The sequence below is a fragment of the Muntiacus reevesi genome, chromosome 18 (genome assembly GCF_963930625.1).
Source record: "Muntiacus reevesi chromosome 18, mMunRee1.1, whole genome shotgun sequence".
NCBI lineage: Eukaryota > Metazoa > Chordata > Mammalia > Artiodactyla > Cervidae > Muntiacus > Muntiacus reevesi.
This window is the reverse complement of record NC_089266.1, coordinates 31,223,687-31,245,882: the sequence shown is the minus strand read 5'-3', so window position 1 is coordinate 31,245,882 and position 22,196 is coordinate 31,223,687.

The following is a 22,196-nucleotide window of genomic DNA, read 5'->3' as shown; positions in this document are numbered from 1 at the left end:
CTTGTGGTCCAACATTTTTTAACATTCTAAAATTAGCGAGGCAAACCTGATCACTTGATCCCGAGAAGAATTTTATTACCTTTTCAGTGCTTGGAGCACAAGTGCTCTTGGAGTGATTGAAACTGAGCTGCAGGCTTTAAAATCTTTCAAAAATTGGGTAAACCCCTTGAGAAAGCCCAGGATCTCAGAGGGTGAAGACAGATGTGGTATAGCCCTCAATTCCCCCTGTTATAAGGACGAAGAGCTGACAGCTTCCTTGTTTCATCTCTGCCAGCTTACCGGGTAGAACTTCTGCGAGGGAAGGAAGACTGAAGGCTGTTTGCATTGTCTGGAATTGTGAGGAGCAAATTAGGAGCTCAACAGATATGTGCTGTGGGGTGTGTGTGTGAGAGAGAGAGGAAGAAATTGAGACAGAGGAAATAGTATATTTTCAGTTAAAAACGGTGCAAGCTTGGTTCGAAGAGCAGATTTGAAGGGGCCGTAGATGTGGAAAAGCACCTGGGAGGGTTAATCCAGGCAGCCAGGCGAAGACGTCTAGGAGGAGAGGGTAAAGTCATGGCAGGAGAGAGATGTGGACCTCAGGGATCCGAGAGAGATTTTGGGGTAACATCAGGAAGGTTGGTGACGGATGGGCTCTGAGAACTGGGGGAGGGGGCGTGTCTGACCTGACCTCGAGAAGGGTGAGGGGGATGCAGCCTTCAGAGGACAGGAGCCATTCAGCTCTGGGTCCCCACTGTCCTCTCTCTCTTTCTGTCCCCTCCCCCTTCTCATCCTGCCCCTTCTGACCAGGGACCTGAAGCTGAGCTATTACACAAGGCTATCAGTTGCTTCTCTTGCTGCAGGCTCTGCGTTTCAAGTCCACTCTCCTTTCATACACACATCCCACACCCCTCACAGGTGCCCATGGGAGAGAGACAAGTCTCCTAGCTGTTCCTTCATCCTGCTACTCTGAGCCCTCTGTCCCTGATGCCTCTCTCCTCTTTTCTCTCTAAATGTCTTAAATCTGACCACCCACCCCCACTGAGCAGTGTGGACTCTCTGAGTCTCTGCTTGGAAACCATATCATGCTCGCTGCCAGATGTTCGTCCGGCCATAGTGTTCAGTTCCTTGAGCAAGGGTTTGTTAGGGACCCACCCCATGTGCCGATAATTCCCCTAAATAATGTGAGGGCAGGAGTCCTTACAGAATGTTTTCTGCAATTTGTCACATTAAGAATGATTCTCCCCCCGGCCCCTAATTCTTACTATTTGTGGATGTTGATTTCAATAGTGGTCTTACCACTGCTGAAAAGAAGTATGTGATGTATTTGATTGTTAGATTTCTTCTTAATTGTTTTGTATCCTTTATCTAAATCAGACTTCATTGAGGAAGTGTATTCTTTTAACATTCTGAAGAATTTTTGAGTGTTTTATTTGCTTTGCCTTCTGTATTATACTGACCTATAATTTTTCTTTTCTGCTGAAGTATTTTTTTCCCCAAACAATGGATCAGAACCTTGAAGAGTTTATATATTCTTGCAAGTGTTGGAACTTCCCTGATGGCTCAGATGGTAAAGAATCTGCCTGTAATGTGGGAGACCTGGGTTCAATCCCTGGGTTGGGAAGGTCCTCTGAAGAACAACATGGCAACCCTCTCCAGTTTACTAGCCTGGAGAATCCTATGGACAGAGGAGCCTGGCAGGCCTTGATTCACTTTCAATCCCAGCCCTTTTTAGATGGTCAATTCTTCAGAAGCTTTTTCAATCCTTTTGGTCTTTTCGGTTTGTGGGGAGGGAGTTCTTTAGTAATTTTACTTTTTCCATATGATTGTAAATTTCAGCAGATTTAGAAGCCTAATGGATTGATTGGATTGTGGTATTTACTTATATTCTGTATTTGTTGCTGTGTTCCCCCATTTCTTGATTCTAATTTCACTTTCTTTAGTCTTCATTTTTCCTGATTAAACTTGTTGGAAATTTGCCTACTTTTTGTTTATGTTCCTCCAAGATTAAGCTTATTGATTTATTGCTTTTCTTCTATTTGTATTTTTAAATAAATGCTAATTTTTATCTGCAATAATAAAAGCTTTTAGGGGTGTTCATTTTCATTGGAGCATAGCTTCCACTGCTATACACATTTTGGTATGATGCAGTTTTTCTTTTCTCTAACTTGCAGTTTCAATTTTGATTTCTTATTTCTTTGGCCAAGAGTTATTTAGGAGAATGTTTCTTCATTTCTAAGCAGTGAGGGTTTTTCAGTCATGGTTTTTAATTTCCAGTTGTATTGGATTATGATCAGAGACTATAACTTGAAAAATTTCTGCTTCTTTGAATTTGTTGTGCTTTCTTTGTGGCCAAGTATGTAACTGATTTCTGTGAATGGTCCCCGGATTGGGGCGGGGGGGGCAGAATATATATGTGTGTGTGTGTGTGTGTATATATATATATAATCTTTATGTATTATTCAATTGTGTTAAAATAATAAAGAAAGAAAACTCTTACTTTCTGTACTCCAGAGCTATCTGGTTTTGGAAGAGAGACATTAAAAATTTCTAAAAGGGTTATTGTTGTTTTTTCTTTTAATCAATGTTTCTTAGTATCTCTAATCCTCAATAGTATATACTTAGGTGCTATGTTTTTATCTAACATGCAGGTTTACCATCATTGTTTCTTCTTCATAAATTGTCTTTTATTATTACACAATGTTCCTCCTCATTTTGGGCTTTTAACCTTAAGTTCTACCCCATCTGATATTAATATTGTCATCCCTGCTTTCATTTTGTTTGCATTTGCTTGACATCTCTTTGCTCATCCCTTGATTTTCAACGTTTCTTTTCCATTTTAAAAAATGTTTCTTATAAACAACATATATCTGGGTTTTGTTTTTTAACTCAACATGACAGTCTCTGTGATTTAATGGGATAATTCATCCCGCTTACATTCGGTTTAACACATGAAACTTAATTCTTTCCTGTCTACATTTTTTTTTAATTGCTCAGCGATCGTGAAATTTACCCATAGTTACATATAGTAGTTCACTTCCACTGCAGTATAATATCTTGTTGTGTAAATATTCTGTAATTCATCCATCCATCTTATGTTTGATAGACATTTGAGTTGTTTTTAGGTTTTGGCTATTACACATAGTGTTGTTTGCATTTGTGGCCTTGTCTGTGCGTGTGTGTGGAGTGTGTGTTTTTATTTAAATGAATTAGATAAGTACCTTAACAAGTGAAACTGACAAAATGTATTTGGGAACAAACTATTGACTGCTGAAGAACGTAGCTAGGTGGTGGGGATGAAAATACACAGGTGATTGCTTGCTAGCTTTGAGTTTGGAGTAGAATATGAAGAAAGACCTGGTATTTTCTTTTCTATGTTGACGTCCATTTGACTCAGCACTGCCGTTACAAGCCAAGTGTCTGTGTACATGGATCTCTTTTGGAATCCTCCATTTTGTTTTGCATAGATATGCTTTCCTATTTTCTCAATATTTCACTTATTATCGTAGCTTTATAATGAACTCCATACCTGATAGCATTCATCTTCCAAGTTTGTTCTTCTTTGTGATTTCCTTGGCTATTGTCATCATTCAGTTGCTCAGTCATGTCTGACTCTTTGTGACCCCATGGACTGAAGCACGCCAGGCTTCCTTGTCCATCATCATCTCCTGGAGCTTGCTCGGACTCATGTTCATTGAATCAATGATGCCATCCAACCATCTCATCCTCTGTCGTCCCCTTTTCCTTCTGCCTTCAATCTTTCCTGGCATTAGGTTCTTTTCTAATGAGTTGACTCTTCACATTAGGTGGCCAAAGTATTGGAACTTCAGCTTTGCATCAGTCCTTCTAACGAATATTCAGGATTGGTTTCCTTTAGGATTGACCGGTTTGATCTCCTTGCCATCCAGGGGACTCTCAAGAGTCTTCTACAACACCACAGTTCAAAAGCATCAGTTCTTCATTGGTCAGCCTTTATGGTCCAACTCTCACATCCATACATCACTACTGGAAAATGATAGCTTTAACTACATGGACTTTTGTTGGCAAAGTAATGTCTCTGCTTTTTAATACACTGTCTAGGTTTGTCATAGCTTTTCTTGGCTATATTTGGCCTTTTATGTTCTCTTAGGAAGTTTAGAATATGTTTGTTAATTTCCACAAAAACTTGTTCAGATTTGGAGTGAACAATAAATCTGTTCATCACTTTGGGGAAGTTGAAATCTACACTGGAATCTTCTAATCCATGAACATGGTATATCCATTTATTCCTTAAGTTTATTTAGTCCTCAATGTTCTATAACCTTTTTGTGCAGAGATCTTGACCAGCTTTTTATAAAACATATTCCTATTTATTTCATTTTTTGTCTTTGATGCTGTTTTGAATATTTAAAATTATTTTCTAGTTCTTTCTTGATAATATAGAATGTTTTTCATATTTATAAGTTAACACTTTACCCAGCAATTTTGCTGAAATCAATTTGATTCTGGTAGTGTACCTATAGATTTCTTGAGATTGTATAGGAACAAAAATTACATTGTATGTGATTCTTAGATTCTTTCTAACCTGTGTTGTTTTTGTTTTCTTTCCTTATGGAGCTGGATGAGCTCCATCATCAAGCTTGTCTTGTTTTGGATTTCTGGATGAAAGTTTTTACTGTTTCACCATTAAGTCTGATGTTTGCTGTGGGCTCTGATAAATACCCTCTATTAGATTAAGAAAGTTCTCTTCTGTGCATACTTTGCCAAGTGTTGGCGATTTTTTTTAATCATGAAAGAGTGTTTAATTTTATTCCATTTTTTTTTGCTTCTCGAGATTATCACATAATTTTCTCCTCTATTATGCTAATTTTATGATATACAAGGGTGGAGTTTTGAGTGTTAAACAAATTTTGCAGTTCTGAAATAATCTCAACTTAGCCATAATGCATTATTTGTTTTCTGTATCATTGTTTTTCTAATGTTTTATCTAGGATTCTGTATTTTTGTTGATGAGACACACTGACTTGTAATCTTCCTTTCAGAGCCTGTTCTTATCACTATCAAGTTTAAGGTATTATAACAGCATTTTTGAAGTTTCACATATTATGAATTATCTGCAAGAATTTGTAAGATCTATTTCATCTCCATATATTTGAAAATATGAAATGCTGAAAATGTCTGCTTTCTTCAGGTTTCTCTGCTAGAAGATTTTTAGTTATAGACTCAATTTCTTTAGAAGATATATAACCATTCATATTTTTAATATAGTTTATGACTCTTGAAAGGTTTTGGTTTCACTAGGAATTTCTCACTTTTATCTAAATTTTCATATGTGTTGACATGAGGTTTTCATAGCATTTTTGTATTGTACTTTTAACCTCTTTGTCTTCTTCTGCCTTTATCTAAACTACTTCCAGTCTTCCATTTTCTGTAAATTTATTCTTTTTCCTAGTCTTTTGTAATGGACCTCTAATTTGTTTTTAGCCTTTATTCTTTTCTAATGTATATATTTCAGACTGTAAATGTCTGTCTTGACATATGTGAACTGGCGCTGGAAAGAAGGAATCATTCAGGAGTTACAGGGAAGGTTCTGCAGAGTTGACATCATTTTAAGTGGCTGTATCTGTCCTGAGTTTTGTTTTATTCAGATTTATTTGATTGGTCATTCCCAGCCATGACAAAAGCTAAAAAAGAAACAATGACTATTAAGTCAAGAATTTTACTGTCACCAAACTGCCGTCTTTGGATTACTGGCTGACAGATAGAGCCCTTGGGGCTTACCATTTTTACAACTGGTAAGTGCTTTCTACTTGGACTGCTGCGTGCTGGGACAGAGGTGGCACTGGGAAACAGAAAAAATGATCCACCGCGTTGAGGCACGCTGAAGGAGGAATTGGCAGAGTTGGTTCAACAACTACTGAAAGAGTGTTAAGAAGAGGTTAACAGAGTGTTTTGTTTGCTCAATAAATATTTACCAAGTGACTAATATGTACCACAAGTAGCGTGGGCGGGAAGTTTTTGGCAGCGGGAACAAGACAGTAAATGTCCTGGTCAAGGTCACAATCCCGGGGCTGGGGGAGGGGGGTCAACATACACTGGTAAGTCTGATTGTTCAGAAACGCTGAATGTCCTTAGCTGTACTGTTCTAAAAGGGGACAGTGTGAGGATGCTCTCCAGGAAGGGCTGTCTCTGTCCCGTCATTTCACATTTTAGCTGGGTGACTGAAGGAAAATTATTTAGTGTCTTTATTATTTAATGTACCCCCAGTTTAATCATCTGTAAAATTCTTTCTCTTGCTTTAAATCAAAGTGAGAAAATCTCTGTAACTTGCTTACCATTGGGCCTCCTAGAACCCACATCTGATATGAGTGTCACGAAGGGTTTCTTGTGCTTCTACATCCTGCACCTGCCATCTCTCCATTTCTCTTTTCCTTCCATGAAGCTGAATAATAAAGAACAAGAGGATTATCAGTGTTTTAAGAAAATTTCTGGAAGTGGAATTTTTCCTGGACTTGATTTTACTTTTTCTTTACTTCTTGGCTGTGCCAGGTGGCATGAGGGACCTTATTTCCCCAAACAGGTGCCAAATCTGCATCTTGTTCTTGATTTTAAAATTGTTTGACTTTTTTTTAAAGATTCCACATATAAGTGACATCATGCAATATTTGGCTTTCAATGCCTGACTTATCTCACTTAGCATAATGCCCTCAAGTTCCATCCATGCTGTTGCAAATGGCAGGATTTTATTCTTTCTCTTGACTGAATAATATTGCATTGTGATATACACACATATCTTTTTTATCTAATGTATAACATGCTGATTATAGTTGATAATGTTGCTGTTCAGTCACTAAGTCATGTCCGACTCTTTGCTACTCCATGGACTGCAGCACACCCAGGCATCCCTGTGCTTAACTGTCTCCCTGAGTTTGCTCAAACTCCTATCCGTTGCGTCAGTGATGCCATTCAATCACCTCATTCTCTATCACTCCCTTCTCCTTTTCCCTCAGTTTTTCCCAGCATCGGGGTCTTTTCCAATGAGTCGACTCTTTGCATCAGGTGGCCAAAGTATTGGAGCTTCAGCATCAGTCCTTCCAATGAATATTCAGGGTTGATTTCTTTTAGGATTAACTTGTTTGATTTCCTTGCTGTCCAAGGAATTCTCAAGAGTCTTCTCAAGCACCACAGTTCAAAAGCATCAATTGTTTGGCGCTCAGCCTTCTTTATGGTCCAATGCTCAAATCCATACATGACTACTAGAAAAACCACAGCTTTGACTTATATAATTGAAATTTGCTAAGACAGAAGAACTTACATGTTTTCAATGAACAAACAAACTAAATGTGTGAGGTGAAAGGTATGTTAATTAATTCAATGAAGGGGGAGTCTTTTCACTGTGTGTGTGTATATATCTCAAATCATCACAGTGTATACTTTAAATATCATATAATTTTATCAGTTATACTTCATTAAAGCTAATATGTGTATATATATATGCACAAATTACCATTTTTTAATCTAATACAGAAAAATTTTAAATAAATCTCATGGTAGAGATCAAGTTTAACCCATGTTTCCCAGCTATACAATTATTTTTATAATACTTTTCATGCTTCCTTTTATAGTTTAACCTTTTTTTGCTTGCTGTGTATACTGATTTTAATTTTTTAAAAAACTTTTTTCTCCAGTTTTATCGAGATATAGTTGACATTCAGCACTGTGTATGTTTAAGGTGCACAGCATAATGATTTGATCTATGCACACCATGATATGGCTACCACAGTTAGTTTAATGGACATTCATCATCTCCTATAGATATAAAATTAAATATAATTTTTTTTCTTGTGGCAAGAACTCTTTTAACTTTCATATATAACATACAGCAGAGTTAATTGTATTTATCATATTGTATGTTACATCCCTAGTGCTTATTTATCTCATAACTGAAAGTTTGTGCCTTCTGATCACCTTTAAAGGATCCTGCCTACTCCCATCTCTGATAATTACAAATCTGGTCTCTTTTGCTGAGTTTCTTTGTTTTGGAAGTATAACTGACCTACAACATTGTTAGTTCCTTTTACACAACATAGTGATTTGACATTTCTGCACACTTCAAACTGATCACCAAGATAAGTCTAGTTACATTATATCACCATGCAAAGATACTACATGGTTATCAACTCTATTCCCCACACTGTGCATTTCATACTGGTGACTGATTTATTTGGCAACTGGAAATTTATACCTTTTAATATCTCTCATCTATTTCTTTCATCCTCCTAGTCTCTTCCTTTCTGACAACACCCTGCTTGTTCTCTGTCCTATGGCTCTTTCTGTTTTGTTAGGTCTGTTCATTTGTTTTTTGCAGATTCCACATGTAAGTGAAATCATGTATCTGTCAAACTTATTTTATTTAGCATTATACTCTCTAGATCCGTGTTGTCACAAATGGCAAGATATCATTATTGCTTATGACTGAGAAATAGTCCACGTATGTGTGTGTGACATCTTTATCCATTCATCTATTGATGAGCACTTGTTTCCATATCTTAAATAATGCCACAATGAACATAAGGGTGCATATATTTCTTCTAATTAGTATCTTTGTTTCCTTCAGATAAATATCCAGGCGTGGCACTGCTAATCACATAGTAGTTCTATTTTTAATTTTTTGAGGAACCTCCATAGTGTTTTCATAGGGGCTGCACCAGTTTACATTCCCACCAACAGTTTAGGAGGGTTCCGTTTCCTCCAAGCCCTCTGCAGCACTTGATATGTGTTGTCTTCTTGATAATAACCATTCTGACGGGTGTGAGGTGAGATCTCACTGTGGTTTTGAATTGAATTTCTCCAATTAGTCCTGTTGATTGTCTTTTCACGTGTCTGTTGGCCATCTGTAAGTCTTTCTTGGAAAACGTCTATTCAGTTCTTTTGCCCATTTTTTAAACCAGGTTGTTCTTTTAATTGTATGAGTTCTTTGTATATTTGGATATTAACACCTATTGTTTAACCTTTTTCAGGGCAGATATGGGACTTAGGGTTAGGGTTGTCTTTTTCTGCTACGAACACATTAACAAATGTTTTGAACAAAAAGTGTAGAAGAAAAATTTCCATATTTTAGCCATATTAATTTGTCAAAGGAGAAGAGAGTGTCCAATTAGAGGAGGAGCATGAGGAAATAGACGATCATGTGATAACATGTGTTAGCTTCCTGCCTTACCCTCCTGGGTCTGTAGTGGAACACTTCTTTGGCTGTTTTGTCTCTGTGTGGCGTGTGTGTGCATGTGTGGGTGTAAACCCTGCGTGTACATTTTTTCCTCTTTAATTCTCATGTGCTGTGCTGTGCTTAGTCGCTCAGTCGTGTCCTACTGTTTGCGACCCCATGGACTGTAGCCCTCCAGGCTCCTCTGTCCATGGGGATTCTCCAGGAAAGAATACTGTAGTGGGTTGCCATGTCCTCCTCCAGGGGATCTTCCCAACCCAGGGGTCAAACCCAGGTCTCTCACATTGTAGGCAGATTCTTTACTGTCTGAGCCACCAGGGAAGCCCAAGGATACTAGAATGGTTAGCCTATCCCTTCTGCAGGGGATCTTCCTGACCCAGGAATCAAATGGGGGTCTCCTGCATTGCCGGTGAATTCTTTACCAGCTGAGCTACCAGGGAAGCCCTTACTTCTCATAGGTATACACATATATGTGTATGCTTGGAGGTGATGAAAGATCTGAATTTTTCTATATGTCAGAAACAGAGTGACTTGGACAGAATCAAAAGCTGCAGTATTGAGTTCACAGTGAAATCCATTCCCAGTGCACCCAGAGCGTTCAGTTGCACAGTCATGGAAATCACGGAGGAACACTGATGGAGGTGGGGAAGCCCTGGAGCGACCTGTCATTGGTCACAGTGTTGCTTCCTAGCTGTCACGTGCCATGTAGACGTCAAACCAGAAGGATCCAGAATGGCTGTTAATAGATATCGTCTCATATTCCAACTTCCCCCCATGAATTGCCACAATTTAACAACAGAAAATAAAAATCCTGAAGTATCTCAGTAGGACTCCAGTGTAGGGGGAGGACCATGTTTTTCAAAATGTAACACGGCCAGTTTGTGGTCTTTTTTATTACCCAGAGATTGATCACATGTGCTGTATAATGAAATATCTGCGTCTGTGGGGCACAAGTGTTTCACGTTTCCCACATTCATGGTTTGACATCGGAGACATCTGTGCAGGCCCACTAGGCAACATCTGGAAGACATTTCTGGGCTTTTATGACATGCAGAGTGATCTTTGTTTTGGAACAAGTGTGTGATTTTCCCCAGTAGCTCTTCCTGCTAGTAATGTCCTTCTAATTGGCATTTCGCTGGGGGATTGAAAGAAGCCTGGCTTCCTGACCTTTGCTGGGCGTCAGGAGATGTTTCAGAAGAATCCCCACATGGTCAGGATCCCCCAGAAGGAGAAGATGCTGAGTCATGGATTTAGCTCCCTTCAACCACAACTCATTGATCACAGGGAGCAGGTGGGAGGGAAAAGGGAACTCAGTTACTGGACCAGGACTTTCCTAGATGTTTTCTCCAAATGAAGGCATTTATGGCAAAACATTATTTTGGTGACAAAGGTTCGTACAGTCAAAGCTATGGTTTTTTCAGTAGTCATGTGTAGATGTGAGAGTTGGACCATAAAAGAGGCTGAGTGTCAAAGAATTGATGCTTTCCAACTGTGGTGTTGGTGAAGACTCTTGAGAGTCCCTTGGACTGCAAGGAGATCAAATTAGTCCATCCTAAAGGACATCAATCCTGAATATTCTTTGGAAGGACTGATGCTGAAGCTGAAGCTCCAATACTTTGGTCACCTGATGCCAAGAACTGACTCACTGGAAAAGACCCTGATGCTGGGAAAGATTGAAGGCAGAAGGAGAAGGGGACGACAGAGTATGAGATGGCTGGATGGCATCACTGACTCAAAGGACATGAGTTTGAGCAAGCTCTAGGAGATAGTGATGGACAGGGAAGCCTTGCGTGCTACAGTCCATGGGGTCACAAATAGTCAGACACGACTGAGCGACTTAACATCAACAGTGGCAAAATAAATATCTTCACCCTCCTCTACTCAGGAAGATACCGTCTCAGAGGTTCATTTGCTTAAGATCACTCGACTGATCAGTGATAGGTCTGAGATTTAAATGGATGCTTGTCTAACATTAGAAGGTGTTGTCCTTGCTTTTAAAGAATGGGCAAGGCAGCTTATTAGGCATCAAATATTTATGGAGGACCTACTCTTGATATGTGCCAGGACCTAGATGTTGAGGATGGATCATAACCTAGATGCTGAGGATGAATCAACAGACCAAGCAGTCAAATTTCCCTGTCTTCACAGAGCTTGTATTCTAGCGCAGTAGGATGACAGTAAACAGTAATCTGCATGGTAGGCAGAAGTGGGTGAGTGCTGTGAGAGAAAGACAGATCTAGGTATGGGATTCAGGAATGTTGTGGAGGATTTATTTTAATTTGAGTTCCCCACCCCCAGCAGAGTCTGTGGCAAGGACTCGAAAGTGGGTAGTTTATTTGGGAGGTCATCCCAGGACACATAGCGAGGGAGTGGGGAAAGTGACCCATGGTAAGAAAAACGGCCAAGAAAGACCTCATTAAAAAAACCAGTTGACCCCAACTGCTTCTCCCAACTAAGAAAGAAAGAAGACACGTAGAATGCGAGCAGACTTGGCCTGTGGCAAAAAGGGGGGCTCAGGGCTCTTACCCTTCACTGGTTAAGGGCTGCTCCTGTGGAAACGCAACTCCTCTGAACTTCTAGGTTGTGCTTGAGGAGAAGGAGGGGTGTGCTCTGTGGCTCTAGGGCAGCGACATAGAGGAGGTGCCGGGGCACGCGCTTGGCAGCGGACACTGGAAGCGCTTCCAAAGTATGCCAGGGTCAAGTGGGTGGCTGGCGTTGGCCTGGTGACCCTGAGTGATGGCCGCAGGGCTGAAATTTAAAGTGGGAGGCTCAGTGCTGGCCTCACTATGTAAGTGATATTTAAGCAAAGACTTTAAAGAGGTTGAGGGTGAGCTGAGTGGCTATCAAGATAGAAGGAGTATCCGAGGTCCCAGCGGGTGAGGATGTCAGGCTCAGGCAGAGTCGTGGAGGAGGCCTGGAAGGGGAGGAGCTTGGGTTAGAGGAGAAGATGAGGTTGAGGTCACAGGGACCAGACCCCACTGGGTCTGTAAGGGTTTGTGCTTTGGCCATGAGTCACGGAGGGCTGTAAACAGAGCAGTGACCTCACTTGACTTATATTTAAACTTTGCACAGTATAGTGACTCAGTTCTTACAGGTTACACTCCATTTATAGTTATTATAAAATATTGACTCTATTTTCTGTGTTGTACAATACATCCTTGTAGCTTACCTTATACTGTGCATGCTAAGTCACTTCAGTCATGTCTGATTCTTTGGGAGACCCCCATGTGCTGTAGCCCACCAGGCTCCTCTGTCCATGGGATTCTCCAGGCAAGAACACTGGAGTGGGTTGCCATTTCCTCCTCCAGGGGATCTTCCCACTCCAGGGATAGAAACTGAGTCTCCTGCAGCTCCTGCATTGCAGGTGGATTCTTAACCACTAAGCCACCAATGAAGCCCTTATACTACTTATTTTTGATTATTTCATTTTTATTTTATATTGGAGTATAGTTGATTAACAATGTTGTGTTAGTTGCAAATGTACAGCCAATATTGTAAGCCTGTAATTTATATTGTACATCAACCATACTTCAATAAAAATAAAATGATGAAGATAAAAAAAAAAAAATCCCTCTGGCTGTTGAGATGATAGTCACTGTTAAGAGGGATGATGAGGATGGGTGGTATCAGAGTAGGACTCAGGATACACTTTGAAGCAGTAAGAAGTGGAAGGACTCAGGGCACGCTTTGAAGGCAGAGCATATGTGCTTTCCTGGTAGACTGGATGTGAGTTATGAGAGCAAGAGATAGTGCAGGATCCTGAGTACTTTGACCTCAAAAACTAGAATAAAAGAGTTACTATTAAGTGAGATGTGAAGGGCAGTAGAATAGATTTAATGAGGAAGATCAGGAGTTTGGTTTTGGACACTTTTAGTTTAAAAGTGAAGGGCTTCCCTGATAGCTCAGTTGGTAAAGAATCTGCCTGCAATACAGGAGACCCCCGTTCGATTCCCGGGCCAGGAAGATCCACTGGAGAAGGGATAGGCTACCCACTCCGGTATTCTTGGGCTTCTCTTGTGGCTCAACTGGTAAAGTTTAAAGTGAATATTAGACATAAGAAATGTCATGGAGGAAGTTGGACCCGAGACTGGAATTTAGAGGTATAATTGCGGGAATTTTTAGCATGCTGATTTACTTAGAAGCTATGAGACCCAGTGAGCTCACTGGAGAGGGATGCAGAGGTAGAAGAGAATTGCTACCAGGGCTGAGCCCTGGGCTTTCTAACGTGTGTAAGTTGGGGTTGAGAGGAAGTCCACAGATGGAACAAAGGCAGAATCAGAAGAGGAGGAAATATTTCACTAAGTGAAAAATGCCGGTTACAAAGCAGTGAGTTCCAGAGAATCATTAAAATGATCTCTGTGAATATATGTGTACGAAATACATGTCTCATAAGAGATCTTATGATACACACATCATAAGAAGGGTCTTGGGAGTCCCTTGGGCAGCAAGGAGATCAAACCAGTCAATCCTAGAGGAAATCAACCCTGAATACTCATTGCAAGGACTGATGCTGAAGCTGCAGCTGCAATTCTCTGGCCACCTGATGTGAAGGGCTGACTTACTGGAAAAGATCCTGATGCTGGGAAAGACCGAGGGCAGGAGGAGAAGGGGGTGACAGAAGATGAGGTGGCTGGATGACATCATCGACTCAATGGACATGAGTTTAAGCAAACTCCAGGAGACAGTGAAAGACAGAGAAGCCTGACGTGCTGCAGTCCATGGAGTTCCACATAGAGTTAGACATGACTTAGAGACTGAACCACAGCAAGAGATAATCACTGAGATCTTTAAGTGGATAATTTGGGATGAGGATTATAAGTGGTGTACATTTCTTTTTGTTCATATTTGCTATCTTATTTTTCTATAGTGACCATTATTTGCTTTTGTAATGGGATCAAGCAGATGATTCTCCTAGTTTGAGGAAAAATGTTTTACAGTCTTTAATCTTCAGCATAAGAGGAATGGGGGACTCCTGGAGCAGATGGGTGGAATGGCTTTGTGTAACTTTGCTACACACACAATCCATGGGAGCTTGGATTCCAGCCCTGGTTAGTGAATATCTCAAGATGTCAATGGATGTGTTTGTGTTTCCAAGACTCAGGGCACAGGGTCTTTTAAGGATGTATGTTCTATTTGGTCTGTCTCAGAACTTGGGCTTCCTTAGTGGCTCAACTGATAAAGAATCTGCCTACAATGTGGGAGACCTGGGTTCGATCCCTGGGTTGGGAAGATCGCCTGGAGAAGGGAATGACTACCCACTCCAGTATTCAGTATACTACCCACTCCAGTATACAGTCTCAGAGCTGTAGTTTAGATGCTGAAATGTCTAAATTTACAGGACACTTAAGTGATTTATGGGGACAATGCAGAAGACATTCAAGAAAATCAAGACATTTTAGAAAATATGACCTATATAATCACCATAAATGTAGGTATTTCCATGCTTTTTAAGACTCAGGACCACTTGAGAGATGCCAAGATTATGCAACAACTTCTTTTTTTTTTTCTGGTCAGTCTGTGTGGCATGTAGGATCTTAGTTCCCCAGCCTGGGATCAAACCCGGCCACCTTGCATTGGAAGCACAGAGTCTTTACCATTGGACCACCAGGGAAGTCTCTATGCTGAAACTTCTGACAAAATAATTACATCCACGGACCACCTTTGTGATTTTTAACATCTGTGTCATCTGTAAGATGACTTAACTTTTGTCATTTAAATAGACTCTTTGTAGAAAGGCAAGCACTTTCTTGTCCTGATTCTAAGTAATAACATGGAAGATAAAATTGACTTAATTTACTAGGAATCATTTGTAGATGCATATTATAATAAGTACATAACCATCAAAATGGAAAATGTTTGTCCGTGTACCTCTGGAAAACCCTTTCCAGAGTCTGTCCCATGTTTTGAGAACACACTGCACTAGGTTGTCAGAATCTCAGAGAACAGTCATTTCTGGGGCTTGAGGTCGTTTCTGCTGAGCTGGAAGGGGAGAGGAAGGTTCTCAGAGGTGTCTGGCCCAGACTCTTCTCAGGACTGGCAAACCCTGACTTCTGCCAAACGTTTAATTGTAAGTTTGTCTTGCAGAACATTAACATATAATATGTTAAATGGGTTTTTATGGATGCGTGGAAGGTGATCACCCCATAGAAAAGCATAAATTTTTATGAACTTTTCTCTCTGGAGCTGCCATCACAGACACAACTTATGTGTTTATTTTGGCTGAGGATGATGTACCAGCGCCTGACACCAAGCTGGTGATCGCCGACGTTTCTTGAATTTAATAGGTTGAAAACTTTGAAGACGTTCCCTTTAGTATCCTGAGAATTTCTGAAGGAGAATGTTTCTCCTTTGAAATTGAAAGGGATTCAGAAGCTGCAGTGGAATGACAGGCAGGAACAGAGGGAGGGAACTGATATGCTGGGGCTGGCTTATCTTGTGGATGCAGGAAGGGCTGTCTAGGAGGTGTCTCATCTCTGTTGGGAAACTTTTGCCTCAGTCCAGAGAACAGGCCATGGCAGTTCACGCAGGCACCTGAACTATATCTAGCAGTGGAACTCTTGATCTGAGACGTGGCTTCTCATTCCATGGTCCAAACTCTGTCACATGGCATCAATTCAAAAACACCCAGGGTGGGAGAGACCTCTTTTCATCATTGTTGTCTAAGCCAGCTCTGCTTGGCCTTCTTCCTTATTGGAACTTGAAGGATACAAAACAAAAAAAGCTAATTTTTTGCCATTTTCACACACTTCATCCTCATGCAATATGCCAACCCCAACACACTTTTCCATTTAGAATCTAGGAAAGCAAAAAAAGAATAGTTTGTATCTCTCTCACACACACACATATGTATTGGGTCAAGCCTGTTGAAAGATGGTCATTAGTAGCCTATCTACTCACCATGTTTATACATGCATGTGGTAGAACTTGAGTGGGGATTGGATTTGCTCAGATTTTTGTAAGCTGTTAAAATGTCACGTGGATAGAAGGAATAATGATTATTATCCATCTGCTCCATTGGCCACTTCCCCTCTCCTCCCTCAATTATTTCTCACTACATTCTCCATTTCTACCACTTAACCTCTTTAATATTTTGAATTCTGGGCTGTTTTGGCTCCTGGCCTTCACAAGTTCTAGAGTATCCTTGCTGTTGAACCTCAGCTCCTCTGTGACCTGCTTTAATCAGTGGCATGGGTGAGAAATGAAGCTGGTCCAGCTCTTCAGCTGTATCTTTAGCAGGCCTAAAAGATGGGGAAAGCCATCCACCATGTAAGAAGTCCTCAGATCCCAAGACCTTAACACTGTGAGAAGCCCAAGCCAGCCATGCTGAGCGTCTATGTGGAGGATAGCCGAAGTTCCCATTCGGCAGGTCCAGCTACTTCACGGCTGGTACCTGGCACTGCCAACTCAGCCATGGGAGGAACGCCATCTCAGACATCAATCCTCTTGCCCCACTCGAGCCTCCTCAGTTGATGCCACGTGGAATGCTGATGAGCTGCGTGTTAGCCTCCTAGAGTAGCTATAATAAACAACCACAAACTAAAAGACTTAAAACAACATACGTTTCTTCTCTTACAGTTCTGGAGGCTAGAAGTCTGGAATCAAGGAGTTGGCAGGGCTCTGCTCCCTCCCAGGGCTCTGGGGGAGGTTCCCTCTCTGCCTCTTCCAACTTCTAGTAGCCCCAAGTATTCTTCAGCGTTTGGCAGCCTCACGCCACTCCAGGCGTCACGTGGCTGTCTCCCTTCTGTGTCCGTGCCCAAAGTTCTGTCTTCATGTAAGGAAACTGTCATTGGAGTTGAGCCCACCCTAAGGAGCTCACCTTAACTACATTGCATCTGCAAAGCCCCAGTTTTCTAATTAAGATGCATTCCTTGGTCCTGGGGGTTAGGACCTCAACCTATTTTCCGGGAGGGGCACTATTTAACTCATTAGAGACTGTCCACATTGAGCTCAGCTCTCACTGCAGAATCTTGAGCAAATAAACGTACTGATTGTAGTCTTTAGCCCCTGAGTTGGGATTACCTTGTCATGTAGTAGTAAATAGTGGGACCCCTAGGTGCTGTCCCACCGTCCCCTGATATGCATGGCACTTCTTTCTCTCCATCACTGTTTCCTCTCCAGACGATTCCCACCAGAGGGAATGTTAATGCCCACAATCCCACTTCTCTTATTTCTGCTACTGCTAAGTTGCTTCAGTCATGTCCGACTCTGTGCGACCCCATAGATAGCAACCCACCAGGCTCCTCTGTCCCTGGGATTCTCCAGGCAAGAACACTGGAGTGGATTACCATTTCCTTCTCCAATGCATGAAAGTGAAGTGAAAGTTAAGTTGATCAGTTGTGTCTGACTCTTCGAGACCCCATGGACTGTAGCCTACCAGGCTCCTCCGTCCATTGGATTTTCCAGGCAAGAGTACTGGAGTGGGTTGCCATTTCCTTCTCCATCTCTTATTTCTAGTCCCTCCTAATTTTTGCCCCATGCAAATTTGTATTGGGGTCATGTCCTTTTCTACTTTCCCAAAGTGGTTATTCCAGTATAACTTCAAAGCCTTCCACAATCTCAGATGCCAGTGTTTTCTCTTCCTGCCTCCCTTTTCTACATCTCTGGTGGATGTCTGGCCCTACAACAGCCACAGATTTCTGGTGAGCCCCTTCTTCCCTTCATGGGTTCACACCATCTCCCCTCAGCATCTCTCCTCACTGTAAGGGTTTGGCTCCATCTTGTCACTGGCTTGTGCTGAGCATCAAACAGGTATGACCTGAACCCATCATACCTGCAGTGGAATTGGGGATAGGGAGATAGGAATTGAAGGTGGAGCTGGGTAGTTGATATGGATTCGGGGTGAGGCAGAATGAAATGCTAGAGAAGGAGTGAATTATGAGATCAGTCTAGTTCTTTCATGTTTTATTCCAACCTAATATCCCTGTCACTCTTACACAACCCAGATCCTTGTGTATAAGGTTGCTATTTTTGAAAATTACCTGCCCCTATATTTTTAAATCATTTTTGTTTTCTAAAATTGAAGTATAGTTGATTTACAATATTGTGTTAGCTTCAGGTATATAGCAAAGTGATTCAGTTATATGTGTGTGTATAGGTAGTGAGGTGTTTTTCAGATTCTTTTCCTATATAGGTTATTACAAAAAATTGAGTATACTTCCCTGTGTTATTTTTTATATAGTAGTGTGTATTTGTTAATCCCAAATTCCTAATCTATCCCTCCCCCGACCCTAACCTTTCTTCTTTGGCAACTATAAGTTGGTTTTCTATGTTTGTGAGTCTGCTTCTGTTTTGTGGATAAGTTCATTTATATCTTTTTTTTCTAGATTCCGCATATGAGCAATATCCTGTATACTTTTCTTTCTCTGTCTGACTTCCTTCATTCAGTATGATCATCTCTAGGTCCATCCATGTTGCTGCAGATAGCATTATTTCATTCTTTTTTTTTTATGACTGATCTCTCCCTATTTTTGTATTTATCTACTTTATCTTCTCTTTCAAGGCTCCAGTCCAAAGCTCACCTCTCTTTCTCCTTCTCTCCCATTACATCATCTCTGAAAACTAAATCATCTTTTTTTTGCATTGTTAGTATCGTTGTGTCACCCCTAACCTACACACATATTCACACACAGATGGACTCTGGATCCTCCATGGGCTTGTCTGACTTGATGAACCAAAATTCTGCTGCTGAAGATGTTGCGTCAAGTGGAAGAGAGGTCCAAGATGGTTCCCTTACGTGGCAGGACCAACGGGCATCAGAGAAGCAGGGAGACTGGAGCAAGTATTGGAGGGCAGGTGTTTTCAATGCGTGTTATTCTACAGCTTCCCATGGATCCAGCTTTTCAAAAGCTGGTATTATGTATCATGAGCTCAGAATGGATAATTCTCTGATGCAAATGAATAGACAGTTGGATAGACCTTGCAGTACCTGCCCGGTAACCAAAAGAACAAGGGTAGAAACAGAAGCTTAATTTCCAAGAAAATTGCATGTCATCATGTGTGGCTTGTGAAAAGTATCTTTCCCTCAATTACATGTGTGTTATTACACATGCCAATGATCCTAGTAGAGGAATTTGATCACACAGTGACACCGAGACTGTGTTTTAAGGAAAAAGTATCAGTGATTCATTTGTTCCTTCATATAGAAAATGCATACTGAGCAAACGTACGGTATTTGGTGCTGGATGTTTTTTGTTCAGATCCCCCAGAAGACCTGAGTCAAGGATTCCACGCAAGTCTTTTATTATTAAGAACATGCTCCCAGGATAAACTGAAATGAGGGGAGGAGATTCTGGGCTTCTCTGAACCCAGAAGTTTCCTTTGTGTTGTGAAGATGCAGAGAGAGAACCTGACAGTCAAGAGCATTCTGTCTGAGCTCTGGTTCTGGTTTTGTCTAGTGGTGGCCTTACATGAGTTCCTTCAAAAGCTTTCCTGAGACTGTTTGGCACAACTAAGTAGTGTAACATCAATTTAACAAATGCCCAGTGAGAGCCTTCCAGGCTAAGAACAGGGAGATAAAGTTGCAGAACTTCTTCTGGGAGATTCCCAGCTGTGATAACAAGCTTGAGTCTTGAGTCAGCAAAGCCACCATGCCCAGCCAAGAGGACGCCAACCAACACTGGTCTAAAGTGGAAACAGGATCGCTAGTGAACTTAGGTTTTCACATTTGCTTTTATACATAATGGAAATGTGCACTTCTTGGACTGAAGGAGACAGCAGTTGAGAATAGAAATAAAAAATACACTTCTCCCCTGTCCAGGCCCTGCCTCAGCTAAAATGAGTGTCGGTAAAGTAACTCAAAATTCCAGTTAGAAAGTCAGGCATCTTTTTCTTCTTTTTTCTTTATTTTTTTCAGTTTTATTAAGGAATACTTGACAAATAGAACTTGTATTATTAAAGTGTACAACTTGATGTCTTGATATACATATACACGGTGAAATGATCTCCATGGTGAAGCTGATTAATACAACCATTATCTTAGATATCCCCCCTTGCTCCCTTCCTTCTTTCCGTCTCTCCTTTCATCTTTCCCTCCTTTCATCCCTCCCATTCCTTCTCTCTCTTTCTACACTTATGTTTTACCTTCTTAGTAAATTTCAAGTATCCAATACAGTCTTGTTCATTAACATCATTGCGCTATACATTAGATCTCCATAATTTACTCTTCTTGTTTAACTGAGACTTTCTACACTTTGGAGAATTCGTCCCTATTTCCCACTTCATCTTGTCTCTGGTAACCACCCTTCTAATCTCTGAGAAGACGTGGCATATCTAAAGCACCAAATAGTTGGCTTGTCCAGAGCACCTCCATCTGACTGTATGTGAGAACTCTCACATAGCTGAAATGGGTTCAAATGTGTCACAGTGAGGCACCCCACAGTGTATAAAAGTTGAATTGTTGGAGAAAAAAAAATCATATCACTTATCACTCATTTGTTCATTCAACAAATATCTACTAAGCTCCTGCACAATACCAAGCATTGTTCTAAGCCATGGGAACTCAGCAGTGAGTAGGACAAACATGGTCTCTATCCTCATGGCATTTATATTCTAGTGGAAGATGGACAGATATAATAACAGTGAATAACTAGAAATATGAGTGTTTCAGGTATTGATAGTGTAATGGAGAAAAATAAGCCAGGGTGAGAAGTGAGACTGCTCTGTTGCTTGGGGTGATCAAGAAAGGTTTCACAGATGTGATGGGATTGGAGTAGTGTCTTGGAGGATGGTTCTGAAGGAAGTGAGTCATGCATCCCTGGTGGGCACGCCCGTGCGTGTGTGTGTATTTAGAATGGTCAAAGAAAGCCCAGTATGGCTGCAGGGAATCCAATGAAGAGCAGAGTGGCAGGTCATAGGGGTGGAGGGGCCAATTGTGCCTGATGATTGCTCTCAAACTTTCCTATACGTGAAAACTACCCAAGACCTTGTAAAAATCCTCATGTCCAGCTCATACTCCTGATTCAACTCTGTGGGGTTGAGACCCCAGTGGTCAGTAGTTTCTGAAGTCCTCCTGGTGATTCCATTGTGCAGCCATGGCTGAGAACTAGCAGTGAGGAGTCTGTGGGCCATTGTTAGGAGATGTGATGGTTCATTATGTCTGGCAACCCAACTGGACCACAGTGCCCAGACAGGTAACCACACATTATTCTAGATGTCTCCATGAGGGTGTTTTGGAGGAGATTTATATTTCAATTGGTGGACTTTGAGTAAAGCAGATTGCTCTCCATAATGTGGGTGAGCCTCATCCCATCAGTGGAAGGCCTGAGTGGAACAAAAGACTGACCTCTCTCCAGAGCAAGAGGGGATTCTGCCAGCAGAATTTTGGGCTTGTAATGCACCATTTTGTCCCCGACTCTCCAGCCTGCTGGCCAACCCTGCAGATTTTGGTCTTGGCAGCCTCCAGAAATTCATGAGCCAATCCCTTACTTCCCTCTCTATTTACATATTCTACTTGTACTGTTTCTCAGGAGTGAAAGTGAAAGTTGCTCAGTCATGTCTGACTCTCTCTCCAGGGGATCTTCCTAACCCAGGGATCAAACCCAGGTCTCCCACATTGCAGGTGTATTCTTTACCAGCTGAGCCACAAGGAAAGCTCAAGAATATTGGAGTGGGTAGCCTATCCCTTCTCCAGTGGATCTTCCTGGTCCAAGAATCAAACCAGGGTCTCCTGCATTGCAGGCAGATTCTTTAGCAACTGAGCTATCAGGGAAGCCCTCTCTCAGAAGAACCATAATACAGGAGGAATATAAGCAGAGAAGGGATTAAAGTCTGGTTAACTCTTGAATTAAATCTCCGGTTACCGTCCTAAACTTAGACCATAGAGGAGTCAAGGGTAAAAGCAAGAAGAGTACTTGAGAAAACACTGTAGTTACTCAGGCAAGAGGTGGCAGGGAGCTGCTGGGAAATTGGAGGAGTACGCCTTGTCTCTGAAGGCAGGGCCATCAGTGTTTGCTGCTGGGTTCATGTTGCTGTTCGGTCGCTCAGTCATGTCTGACCCTTTGCGACCCCATGGACTGCA